The sequence below is a fragment of the Pinus tabuliformis genome, chromosome 3_2, assembly GCF_031772625.1.
Source record: "Pinus tabuliformis cultivar Carrire ecotype Pingquan chromosome 3_2, CPIR1, whole genome shotgun sequence".
Lineage (NCBI taxonomy): Eukaryota > Viridiplantae > Streptophyta > Pinopsida > Pinales > Pinaceae > Pinus > Pinus tabuliformis.
In genome coordinates, this window is record NC_142302.1 from 671,257,048 (window position 1) to 671,270,555 (window position 13,508).

Sequence of the window (13,508 nt, forward strand, 5' to 3'; positions counted from 1 at the left end):
TGTTGTAGGTTGTATCCCTTTAGTTTGTTGGATAATATAAAAGGAAGAACTTGTTGTTTCTCCGTCGACGTAGCCCAGATTGGGTGAACCACATAAATTTGTGTCTCTCTTTCTTTTATGATTTTCTGTGTTTGTGTTTTCACAAAATTTATGTGTTCCATTGCTATGTTATTTAATTTCTAACAATCATTCACAACAAATAGAACACAAATGAACATTTCCTAATTTAGATATAAACAAGGAATAGAAATATGTTAGGTACTATGGTTACATGATAAAACAAAATAACTCTCTCAAATACTCTTAGCACTCTCCCTTCATAATCCTACTTCCATTCTCTAGGTCCCATCCCTCCTTTCCCTCCTTTGCTACATTATCTTGTAGTGTCAACTCTATTGACCTAACTCTAGACAAAGCTCGTAAGTGGAAATGTCATTGCATTGACCAAACTTCCCCAACAAAATACTAGTAGTCACCATCACACATCTATGGGAGTGTGACTTAACAGAGTTCTTCCATGACCCCAAGTTTTGGAGGATACACAGTGGGAAATGCTTCCACCCCTCCTCATAGAACTAGGGTCAACACTATATCATGGACCACACTACGATGTTGGTTCTGGGTGATTTATCATTGAATTATCTAACCATGTTACCTAAAAACCTACATCTACCTAAGATCATAACAATGCATATAAACTATTACAAATACATAAGAACTCTAAAATCTATACCCTATACGGAAGGGACAAAATTGAGGAAATTCACTCCTTTGAGAAACTCGAATTACAAATTGCAAAACAAAAGTTTGATCTCACATTTCTCCTTTGTTGATCAGACTTTCACATCTTTCACTAACCCTAATGATGAACCACATATGATGGTTCAAAACATTGATAAAAAAAATAATATTGCGATGAATCCACAAATAAATTCACACAATATGAATTGTCGAATTTTAAACTCTGAAATCAGTACCCTATACGTAAGGGACAAAAATGAGGAAATTTGCTCCTTTGAGCAACTTAGATTACAAATTGCAAAGCAAAAGTTTGATCTCACATTTATCCTTTGTTGATCAAACTTTCACATCTTTCACTAATCCTTATGATGAACCACATATGATGGTTTGAAACATTGATCAAACAAATAACAAAGCGATGAATTCATAAATAAATTCACACAATAGGAATCATCGAAGTTTGAACTTTGAAATCAATGCCTTATATGGAAGGGACAAAATTGAGGAAATTCACTCCTTTGAGTGACTCAGATTACAAATTGCAAAATGAAAGTATAATCTCACATTTATCCTTTGTTGATTAGGCTTTCACATCTTTCACTAACCCTGATGATGAACCACATATGATGGTTCAAAACATTGATCAAACACATAATAATGTGATGAATCCAAAAGTAAATTCACACAATAGGAATCATATAAGTCTGAACTATGAAATCATTAGCCTATAAGAAAGGGACAAAATTGGGGAAATTCACTCCTTTGAGCGAATCTAATTACAAATTGCAAAATGAAATTTTAATCTCAGATTTCTCCTTTGTTAATCAGACTTGCACATCTTTCACTAATCTTGAGGATGAACCACATATGATGGTTTGAAACGTTGATCAAACTAATAACAATGCGATGAATCCATAAATAAATTCATACAATGAAATTACTTCTTGTGTTCTCCATAGGCCACGTTTAACCAAGAGTGACACCTTCCTTTTCGAATTTTTCATCTTCAACAATGATTGCACGTATGTTCCCCCTTAGATATTTAGTTTTATGTCATTGAACGACTTTAAATTGTCCACCTACTTTTCCAAATAGTATCCTTATCGCTTCCATGAACTAATGGAAATGCAGAGGAGGAAATCACATAAAATACACACACAAATAAACTTCTATTCATAATACTTCTCACATACAACCATCCATAGAGTTGCGGCTCTTAGTTTTCACACACTCACCTTTTGGATTTTACACATTCACATTACAATGACCCAACCACGAATATATAAGGACCTAATTTACTAAATATGGAATCATGATGTTGAGCCTCAAAGCTGCACCTTCCTATACACCCTCTCAACCTTCTTTTTCCACTTACTTCATCCACCAAGCTGTTAAATCATTGCATTATAGTCTAAAAAGAGCTTCTGACATGGTTTTCTAACTATGCTTATGACTGTTGTTTGGTTTAGATTTTTGTTCAGGCAGCTGCGGAAACTTGTCATTTTTTGCAGCCAGCACAAGTTTCCGCAGCCAGCACAGGTTTCCGCAGCCATTTTATTAAAGGCTATGCTACAGGTGTCCTATGAAGAAACGAGCCACATGGGCAAGCTACAGGTGATGGGTACATGGAACGTGTCCCTTCAGATCAGCCAAATCATCCATAAAAGGTCACGGTCAACAAGGGTCAAAGGCAAAGCCAACCAAGGAATTTAGCGGTGGCACGTCTCTGTTTTGAGCACGTGAAAGTTTACGTGGCACAATCCTCAGCTCACGGAGATATCGGCACACCTGGAGATCAACCCCGTAACCTGAATCCAACAGCTACCACTCCGAAGATTTAATGGACATGATGACCGTTACACTAGATCTCGGGCTGAGGAGATCTACGTGTCTCTGGCAACGCAGTTAACAACATAGGATTTAGTTAGTTAGTTACAACACTTTTTCATTATAAATAACACATTGATAAACGCTGTGTAGAAGCTTTTGGAGATGTAATTTTTGAACTGTTGTTATTATCACCCCACTGCACTCTGTTTTACATATTTTGCTGCTGCTTTAATACATGAGAAGACTACTTTCCTGAGCTCGTTTTTGTGACTGTTCGTTGACTGGATGAGGTGGCAGAGGGCCCCTGCGCACTAAAGCCCTATATAGTTTTCATTTGATTTTATTATGTTTCTACTTTCATAATCATTAGCTTGTATATAACATGCTGTTTTGATGTTTTTAATTCACTGCTGTTTACATTTTCATTTATGTTTTCTTATAGCTGTCAGCTGATCAATGCTTTTCTACAGGTTTTCTTAGGTAGCCCGGGCAAATTTTCATCTTTTTGACAACTACTGACATATGAGATCATCTTGTCCTTCCTGCTAATTTTCATTTTCTGAAGTTAAATTCCAGCACTGTCATTTTTTTAAATTGTGTTTTGCTTATTTATTTTTCTGCTACTTAGACATCATACTACTCATTTGTTTATGGTTTCTTTCTATAGTCAAGTGACTCTATCAGTAAGGAATCAGAATATTACTTATTGTAGTGTGATTTAGTTTGCTTTCTTGCAATTTAGATATCATATTGCTTAACTTGTTCATGATTGCTTCCCATAAGGTAGATTGAGCTGAAGGGTAAAGGATCAGAAGAGTTGAAGTAGTGTGATTAGTTTCCTTTATGCAATTTAATTTCCTGCAATTTAGATATCATATTGCTTAACTTGTTCATGATTGCTTCCCATAAGGTAGATTGAGCTGAAGGGTAAAGGATCAGAAGAGTTGAAGTAGTGTGAATTAGTTGATTTTGCTTTTAGTTTTTGAGTTGCTTTAAGTTCAGTTTTTACTTTCTTTTTCATGCAGCAGCAAGGATACTGGGCCATTGTCATTAGTTCATTGTTTGATACATTTACTTCCTCTTAAGAATTGATTTCATTACAGTTATTTTAAAGCTTTCTTTTTGAACACTTTTAAGTTTGGAAAATCACTGTAGAAATCACCATTACCATCCATACTTAACTTTCATTTTCGCCATCACACATTAGGGAAAGATAAATCCAAAAACAAACTAAAAAAACTCAAAAACGACAAAAGACTAAGGAAATGGTTATCTTATACATACAGTACACTTCACTTCATCAGTTTACGAATCCCGGATTGACATTTTAATCAGCAATTTAGAACACACTAAATTGACCAAACACATGAAAAACTCTAAATTGATTTTCCTTTTATCTGACTAACTCACACTTGACAGTCTCACACTCAACTTCTATTATTAGACTCGTCTTAACTCAACTCATCTCTCCATGCATACGAGAGTAATTTACTATTTCCAACACTCCCCCTTAATTACGACCATATGAATCGACATAAATTAAACATGACTCAACATGACTTAAACATGCCTACCGATCTAAGTCTCAGCTAGGTTTACAATAAAAAATTGACTCAAAAACTTTTACAGTTTTGGATTTTCTTTTTTGTTTCTTCCAAATTCTATACCCTCAAAACTACTTCATTCTCGACTACAATTTCTTGTTGTAAGCTCCATATTTCTTCACTTACTCCTACTATAATTTTTCTTTGACTTCTCTTGTATTTGTTTTGAAAAACAAATTGATCTTGTATTCTACAACTTCCTCTTCAAAGATTCTTTCACTCATGGACTACTATGGCAACTCTTCTTCTTCAAACTGTGAACTTTGATTTGCTTCTTGCGCTTCGTATTCTTGATCTTCTTTGTGCCATATTTCTTGATAATAGAATATAATATCTTTTTCACTCCATTCTTGAAATTTTTTTTCAATGCTTTCTTCTTCATCGATAGAAACTTCCATGTCTTTTTCTGCATCTTTTTCTTCATATTCTCTTTCAATTGGACTGATATCTTGTTTACCTTCACACTCAAAATTAATGTTAGAAATATATTCATTATGCACTGTAGTGAGAGCTTTCACCTCTTCCTCTTCCTTCTCTACCTTCTCTTTCACTTCTTTACCAACCTTTGTTACTGCAAACAAGTTGTCTTCCACTTGGCTTCTAGACACAAGTGGTTTTCTCTCACCAATAACAACATATCAATAAGATCTTTCTGTTACATCACGTGCAACCACTCATCACTAGTTAATTGTTCTTCATGAATGTTAACATCAATAATTTCAATTATTGGATCCACCAAACCACTTGCTGCTCCATTAATAGCTTTATCTATGCTAAAATCAATTGTTGTTGTTCCAACTTTTGCTTCATAACTTGTTGCTACAATGACTACTTCAACCTTCAATTCTTCATCAAACATGGCACTTACCATATTTCCACAATCAAATCCTTGTTTCAATTTTTTTACCACAAATGTCATTAACACAATGTTCATCCACCTTACGGTGGGATATCTGAGCATGCATATGCTCATTAAGAATTTCAACTTCACCAAATTTGTTAGTTGCAACTGAATTCACCAATTCATATCTCTCTTTGTAATTTGATGAGCCTCAATATTGCAACAAGAATGTTGCAACTCCCAAGGCTACCAACTTTAATTATCAACCTAGGGTTCGTATAAACTTAATAGGTATCGACACTATATGTGAAGCATACAATGTGTCATTCCTTTGCTGTCATGATGTAATGGAGTGCATGTGATGAAATTAAATCATAAACTAATTGCAGAAAATGAAATTCTCGAAATGGAAAACTTAACCTATTGCAAGAAAGAAAATACAAGGAAAGAAACCTATTCTAATGGCATAAAGTAAAGATCATGAAGTAAATGTCAACCATTACATTTCAAAGAGTTTAGATCCATTAACAGAGTTCATTGGATGTAACAATCAAGAAAATCATCATTGTATTATCCAATTCATAAATTTGTCCATTAACTTAAATCGTTGAGATGTTTTGCATGGGTAAAAAGGCAAGTCCTAGGTGGTGTTTATCCCTCCTCAACAATTTATTTAGAGCCTAGGGGTCATGATTCAACCCTAAGGGACCAAAACCAATCTTTTTGAGAAAATCTGGGCAAATATATACACGTTGGATGTTGGATCCCTATAATACTAGTGATTACCCCATTACTATTGTAGTTATACCCTTTATTTATATTGTTGTGCCCCTATTACCCCCATATTGTTATTTCTGTGCCCCATAGAATCCCTCTATTGTTATTTTTGTGGCTTTATATTATTATTGTTAGGTCGGCTGGATTACATGGTGACTCCTTAGACTCCTATATATAGAAAGGAGGTTTTGTCATTTGTATCATCCAAGAATTGTTCATTTATGTAATGTAAAGGAGGTTGCCCCCTCGAAGAGGCTGAATTCTAAGTCGTGGATCTCTCTTTTCTATCTTTTTGTGAGCTGGTTTCATAACATTTGGTATCAGAGCTTTGGATTCTAGGGTTTCGCTGCTCCAAATAGGTCATCGTGGAATTTTCGCTATAACTTTTTTTTCTGTAACGTTTCAGAAGTCGCAAAAAAAACCCATTTGAGAAGAATTGGCGCTGAACTTTGGGTCCGAATTTCAGAGCTTTTAGCGCAATATTTTCGGAGATATGATCTGAGGAATTTGGCCTTTTTGCAGACTCCTGAATTACATTCAAAACAGGTGACCTGGGGAAAATCGTCATAAATCTCTCTCTGAGGATCGGATTGAAATTTCGTAAAAAGGTACAGAAAGAGGACGGACTGTAGTTTCTTGTGGGTGAGTTTCAGATTCAAAGGTTGAAACAGTGACTCATGGCACGTCATACAAGTTCGCTCTACTGAACCAGTCTAAAAGCAAGTCACTGTGGGAGATTTCACATAACGCTTCCTTGGAGAATCCAATTTGGCTCAGACTTGTGGCATTGGAAAGAGGACGTAGAAGGCTACTACAGATAGCAATTTCAGAACTGGATGATCCGAAATTACAGAGATACATCAGATTCAATATCAGGCTTCTATAAAGTGAAAAAAGGTGTGTAGTTTTTTTTTTAAATTTTTGTGTAAGCTTGGTTTAACGGAATTCAAAGGGCATAGTAAAGCATTATTATCGGTAACTGATGCCCCGAGGAAAGAAAATGCAAACACCTAGTAAGGAACCTGAAAGCTCTAGCATGACTCATGAAGAAGAGGAAGAAATGCTACATGATATATCAAAATTACAAGAACAAGTGCAACAAATGTCACGCTCACAAAAGCTAACAGAAGCTAAGATAAGTGGCGTGGAATCTAAGATAAATGGCGTGGAATCTAAGATAAAGGGCATGGAAGCTAAGATGGATGGCATGGAAGCTAAGATGGATGGCATGGAAGCTAAGGTGAATGGCATGGACGCTAAAATTGATGGCATGGATGATAAGATGGATGAATTGAAAAAGTTGCTACAAGAAAGGGTCACTAATGGTGAAAAGGTAGTAAAGGAAACTCATGATGAGAACAAAAGAAATGTTAATCATGATTCCATAGACTCTAATGTTGGATCGAAGACTCACCATTTTCCAAAAATCGATATGAGGAAGTTTGATGGCAAGGATCCCGCCACATGGATATTACAGATGGAGCAATTCTTCGATCTCAATAATGTGCAAAACCCACAAAAGGTACGTATGGCAACTTTATATTTGGAACCAAATCAGTTTGTATGGTATCAATGGCTTTGTTCTCGTAAACAATTTATCACTTGGGCAATTTTTACGGAAGAATTGATAGCACATTATGAGGATACAAAAAGCAACACTTTTTTTAGCCAATTGATAAGTCTCAAACAAAAGGGTTCAATAATGGAGCACATTGAGGAGTTCCAAAAATTGAACATAAGGGTAAAAGATATTCCAGAGGAGCATAGGATTGATGTGTTCATAGGGTCTTTAAAGGATAATATCCAACATGATGTGCGCCTTTGGGAACCTGATTCATTAGAGAAGGCATTCAGGTTAGCAAGAAAAATGGAAAGCAAAATTATGGCAACTAGGAAGCATACCGTTCACAACTATAAAGACGGAAGTGTTGTTGCCCATAGTCTTCCACAACCTACAAGGTTGACACCACAACAATTGGAAGAAAAAAGAGCAAAAGGGCTTTGTTACAATTGTGATAGCAAATACACAAAAGGTCATAAGTGTGCTGAGAAGAAATTATTCTACATAGATTGTGAAGAGGAAGAAGAAAAGGAGCAAGAAAGGTCAAAAGAAGAGGATATATTCCAGGAACAAAGCCTAGATGAAGAACAAATAAATCCGACCATATCTTGTAATGCATTGGCGGGAATTACCACTCCTCAAACCATCAAGATAGAAGGACAAAAAAAAAAAAAAAGGTAATAGTGTTGATTGATTCAGGAAGCACCCACAATTTTATTCATTGTAGGGTAGCAAAAGAATTGAATTGCTTCCTATATCCAGCACCAGAGTGTCAAGTGATGATTGCAAATGGAGGAACAATAAATTGCTCTGGAAAGTGCCATAATATCAAGCTATCCATGGGAGAATATGTATTGACTAGCCCAATGCTTTCCATTCCAATGGGAGGTGCGGATGTTGTACTAGGAGTCCAATGGCTACAATCCTTGGGTACAATAGCTTTTAATTTTCAAGAACTTTTCATCAAATTTTCTTCGGAAGGAAAGGAAGTTGAATTAAGGGGTATTGCAGGGAAACCAGGAAAGATAATCAGCTCTAATGGTATGACAAAGCTTCTAAAAAAGGAGCAAAGAGGTGTAATTGCACAATTATGCTCGCTAGATGTTTCCACATTGGAATCATCTATTTCTCCAGATCTCCAAAAAGTCTTGGACAATCATTCCAAGGTATTTGAGACTCCCAAGGGTCTCCCACCTATGCGTGATCATGATCATGCTATTCATCTGATTCCAGGAAGTGTTCCTCCAAACATCAGGCCGTACAGATATCCCTATGTCCAAAAAAGTGAAATTGAACGTATGGTTGCAGAAATGCTAGAGGCTGGTATAATTCAACCGAGTCAAAGTTCTTTCTCAGCTCCAGTAGTATTGGTGCACAAGAAGGATGGATCATGGCGCATGTGTCCAGATTATAGGGAGCTCAACAAGCTCACTATTAAAGATAAGTTCCCCATTCCTGTTATTGATGAATTACTAGATGAATTGCATGGATCAATTTACTTCACCAAGTTGGATCTTCGTTCGGGATATCATCAAATCAGAATGAAGATTGAAGACATTCCAAAAACGACATTTAGAACTCATGAGGGTCATTATGAATTTTTGGTCATGCCTTTTGGCCTTACCAATGCACCTTCAACATTTCAAGGTTTGATGAATTCAATTTTCAAACCATTCCTTAGAAAATTTGTGTTAGTATTTTTTGATGATATACTAATCTACAGCAAGTCTTGGAAGGATCATGTTGAACATGTTGACAGGGTGCTACAACTATTGGAGGAGAAACAATTATATGCAAAAAGATCCAAATGTTTCTTTGGAGTCCAGGAGGTGGAATATTTGGGTCATATTGTATCTCATGAAGGAGTTAAGGTAGACCCTAGCAAAATTAAAGCCATTAAGGAATGGAAAATCCCCACATCCATAAAGCATCTGCGAGGATTTCTTGGGTTGACAGGGTATTATCGCAAGTTTGTTAAGAATTATGGGAGAATAGCAGCACCTCTAACAACATTATTGAAGAAAGATTCATTTTCATGGACTCCGGAAGCAACAAAGGCCTTTGAAAATCTTAAAGAGGCAATGTGCCAAGCACCGGTCTTAGCTACACCGGACTTCACAAAAACCTTTATTGTGGAATGTGATGCTTCAGGAAATGGAATTGGTGCTGTTCTAATGCAAGATGAAAGACCCATTGCTTTTGAAAGTCGTCCAATCAAGGGAAAGTTTTTAAGCAAAGCTATTTATGAGAAGGAAATGTTGGCAATACTCCATGCACTTAAGAAATGGCGACCCTACCTAATGGGAAGACACTTCAAGGTAAAAACGGATCATGATAGCCTTAAATACTTTTTAGAACAAAGATTATCCTCTGAAGAGCAACAAAAGTGGGTCACAAAGATGTTGGGTTATGACTTTGAAATCATCTACAAAAAAGGGAAGCAAAATGTGGTGGCAGATGCACTCTCAAGAAAGGATGAGGATGTGGAAGCATTGTTGTGTGCCATTTCTATTATCCAACCAGATTGGATAAACGAAGCAAGGGAGGAATGGAAGAATGACGAAGAAGTGTGGGCACTTATTCGAAAGATACAACAAGATTCCAGTACTTCTGATACATTTAGCTGGAAAAATGATTCGTTATGGTACAAAGATCGCTTATACCTCTGTAAGAATTCCCAGCTAAAACAAAAGATTCTTATGGAATTGCACACTTCTCCCTTAGGAGGGCACTCAGGATTTTTAAAAACTTACCACAGGGTTAAGAAGGAATTTTTTTGGGATGGCCTTAAATCAGATATTCAAAAGTTTGTGGCAGAATGTTTGGTTTGCCAGCAAAATAAAGTTGAAACAATTAAGACACCGGGTCTATTACAACCTTTATCCATTCCAAGCCAACGTTGGGAGGAGGTTTCAATGGATTTTATCACAGGTTTACCCAAGTCTGAGGGAAAGAGTGTCATCATGGTGGTAGTTGACAGACTTACCAAGTATGCACACTTTTGTGCATTATCACATCCATTTAAAGCCAGTACAGTTTCTACTGCATTTATGGAAACAGTTCAAAAGCTACATGGAAACCCAAAGATTATTGTAAGTGACAGAGATCCCATTTTCACTGGAAATTTTTGGACATAATTATTTTCTTGTCTTGGTACTCAGTTAGCTCATAGCTCATCTTATCATCCTCAATCTGATGGGCAAACTGAGATAGTAAAAAATGTTTGGAAGGATATCTTCGTTGCTTTGTATCTGATAAACAGACACAATGGGTCAAATGGTTGCCTCTGGCTGAATGGTGGTATAACACTTCCTTCCATACAACAACAAAAATGACCCCATTTATGGCACTTTATGGGTATCAACCACCATCCATCACATCATATTTAAGAGAAAATTCTAAGGTTCAGGCAGTGGAACATCACATCGAACATCAACAACAAGTCCTCCAACTCTTAAAGGATAACCTCGTGTTGGCACAAAATAGAATGAAACAACAGGCAGATCAACATCGCAGTGAAAAAAGTTTTGATGTAGGTGATTGGGTATTCCTACGGCTACAACCATATAAGCAAATGTCCCTAAAGCAAGCTAAGAAGGATAATAAATTATCACCAAAGTATTATGGTCCATACAAGGTGTTGCAAAAGATTGGTACTATGGCATACAAATTGGAGCTTCCTGCAGCTTCTCGATTGCACCCAGTCTTCCATGTTTCATGTTTAAAGAAGGTTATAGGTGACAAGCTTCCAATTCAAACAATATTGCCAGAACTTGATGAGGAAGGAAAAATTATATTGGAACCAGAAGCAGTCACAGAAACAAGAACTTGACAGCTACGAAATCGATCAATTTCAGAGTATCTTATCAAGTGGAAGAACTTATCCGCTGAAGATTCCACATGGGAGGATGAGAATTTTATGCAGAAGTATCCAGAACTACTCAAGCATTGAGGACAACACTTTTTTGAAGGAGAGGGGCATGTTGGGTCCCTATAATACTAGTGATTACCCCATTACTATTGTAGTTATACCCCTTATTTATATTGTTGTGCCCCTATTACCCCCATATTGTTATTTATGTGCCCCATAGAATCCCTCTATTGTTTTTTTTGTGGCTTTATATTATTATTGTTAGGTCGGCTGGATTACATGGTGACTCCTTAGACTCCTATATATAGAAAGGAGGTTTTGTCATTTGTATCATCCAAGAATTGTTCATTTATGTAATGTAAAGGAGGTTGCCCCCTCGAAGAGGCTGAATTCTAAGTTGTGGATCTCTCTTTTCTATCTTTTTGTGAGCTGGTTTCATAACATTAGAAGAGTACTACATGGAACTACCTAATGTTACAAATTTACTACAGGAAGTTATAATTCATCGAATGACCAAGCAAATCAAATCCAAATTGGATGGGACAAATTTTGTTATTGAATAGGATGTATTAGGTCTCCATTCCAAATGGAATCACTCAAAAATACCTTTGTTAACACGTTAAAAAATAACAGAAAATTGTTAGAGTCGGTATTTTCATCCCTCCGTCAGAGATCAAATCCTCTTGTTGCATTTCACATTAGGTGTCTCGCCCAGTCATTTGCATTCCATTAGGCGCATAGATCATCTGACGGTAGTGGCATTCCTACAGTTTCCCTCATGTTATCTACCTGCTGGCTCATGTTTGTTCATTTAAAAACATATACAGTTTCCCTTTTATCTCAAAAATTGCAAAAGTTGTCTTTAGGGTTTCATGGTCAATTAGGTCTAGGGTTTCATTAGGGTTTCGTCAAAAAATGTGTTAAAGTGTCCAATAATTACCAGCAGGCCATGAGGAGGTTGCAACATCAATAAATTTCATCACCAAGTGTTCGAAAATGTGTTTTTCCTCAAAACTTTGTTTTGAGGAAAAAACAGAGTATTTAGTTTTTATTGTAAAAAATCATGAAAATTTTGTTTCCCTCATTGTAAATTTCTTCATCTGCACCCTGGTTTCTTTCCTTAGCCCAAAAGCTCCAACACCTGCAAAAACAAGCAAAGCTCAGGTCATTAAGTTCATCACAAAGTGAAAAAGCAGTGAAAAAGTCCAAAAACAGAGGTTGAATTAAAGTTATTTGCAAAACATTATGAAAGTGGGTTTTGGCAAAATTAAATTTGAAAAGCCCATGTATAAAACATGTCTCCAAGTGTTTGAAGTTCATTTCTATTCCAAGAGCAAAGAGGAAGCAACACAAATTGTTTTTTGTGAGCAAGTGAGGATATTGGGTAAAAATCGTTGTAAGTTGAAGACGCAGCGCACTGGGCAGGAGGCGCGGCACACTCATCTGGCGCGACGCATTGGGCCTCAGGACCCAGTGTAAAATAACACGGGTGCGACGCATACGGATGGCGTGGCGGATACAGCTAAAGAGCCCGAAAATTCCCAAAACTCTCCCAAATTGCCAAAAATCGCACGAATTTGCCAGGTAGAGCCTCCATCATTGTGTTTCATCCAAGTTTGTACTTATATTATGGTGGTTGATGAATGTTAATGGTTTAAAAAAAACATCAAACCCTACCATTTGAAATTCCAAGAAACTTGCTGCCTAGGGTTTGATTAACCATTTTGCTACCAAGTCTATCATCCCTCCATCACTTCCTTATCCTGTTTTCCCCTTGATTTCATTGTTCCCTAAAGTTCCCCTACCCCCTAATTTTATTAATCCCCTAACCCAAGTTCCCTTTCCCAAAATCCTAAATGTAAAACCCCAAACCCTAATCCTATACAAAAACTCCCATAACATCCCATATTTCCCTAACTAAATCTATCCCAACAGTCCCTAATTTCCCATTATTTTTCCCTCTCCTTACAGTCCCTTGTTTCATTGTTTTCCCTTGGTGGCAGAGGTCAAACAATCATCAAAGGCAGTCCAACACAGTTTGACACATCAACACCTATTTCTCCAAGTCAATTTGTCTACCAGTAGCTATGGCATCTGATCCTTCATATGATTATGAAGAAGAGACCCAAAGTGACTCACCCACGGAAGGACATGCACCGAGGAGGCCTCATCGAGGAGGCAGACATATCAGAGAAGAACCAACCACTCTTGTCGAGTTACAGGCCTGCCCTCTTGCCATCTTTTGTTTCCAGCATCAGTCATGTTATGAATTTTGCGAGAAGG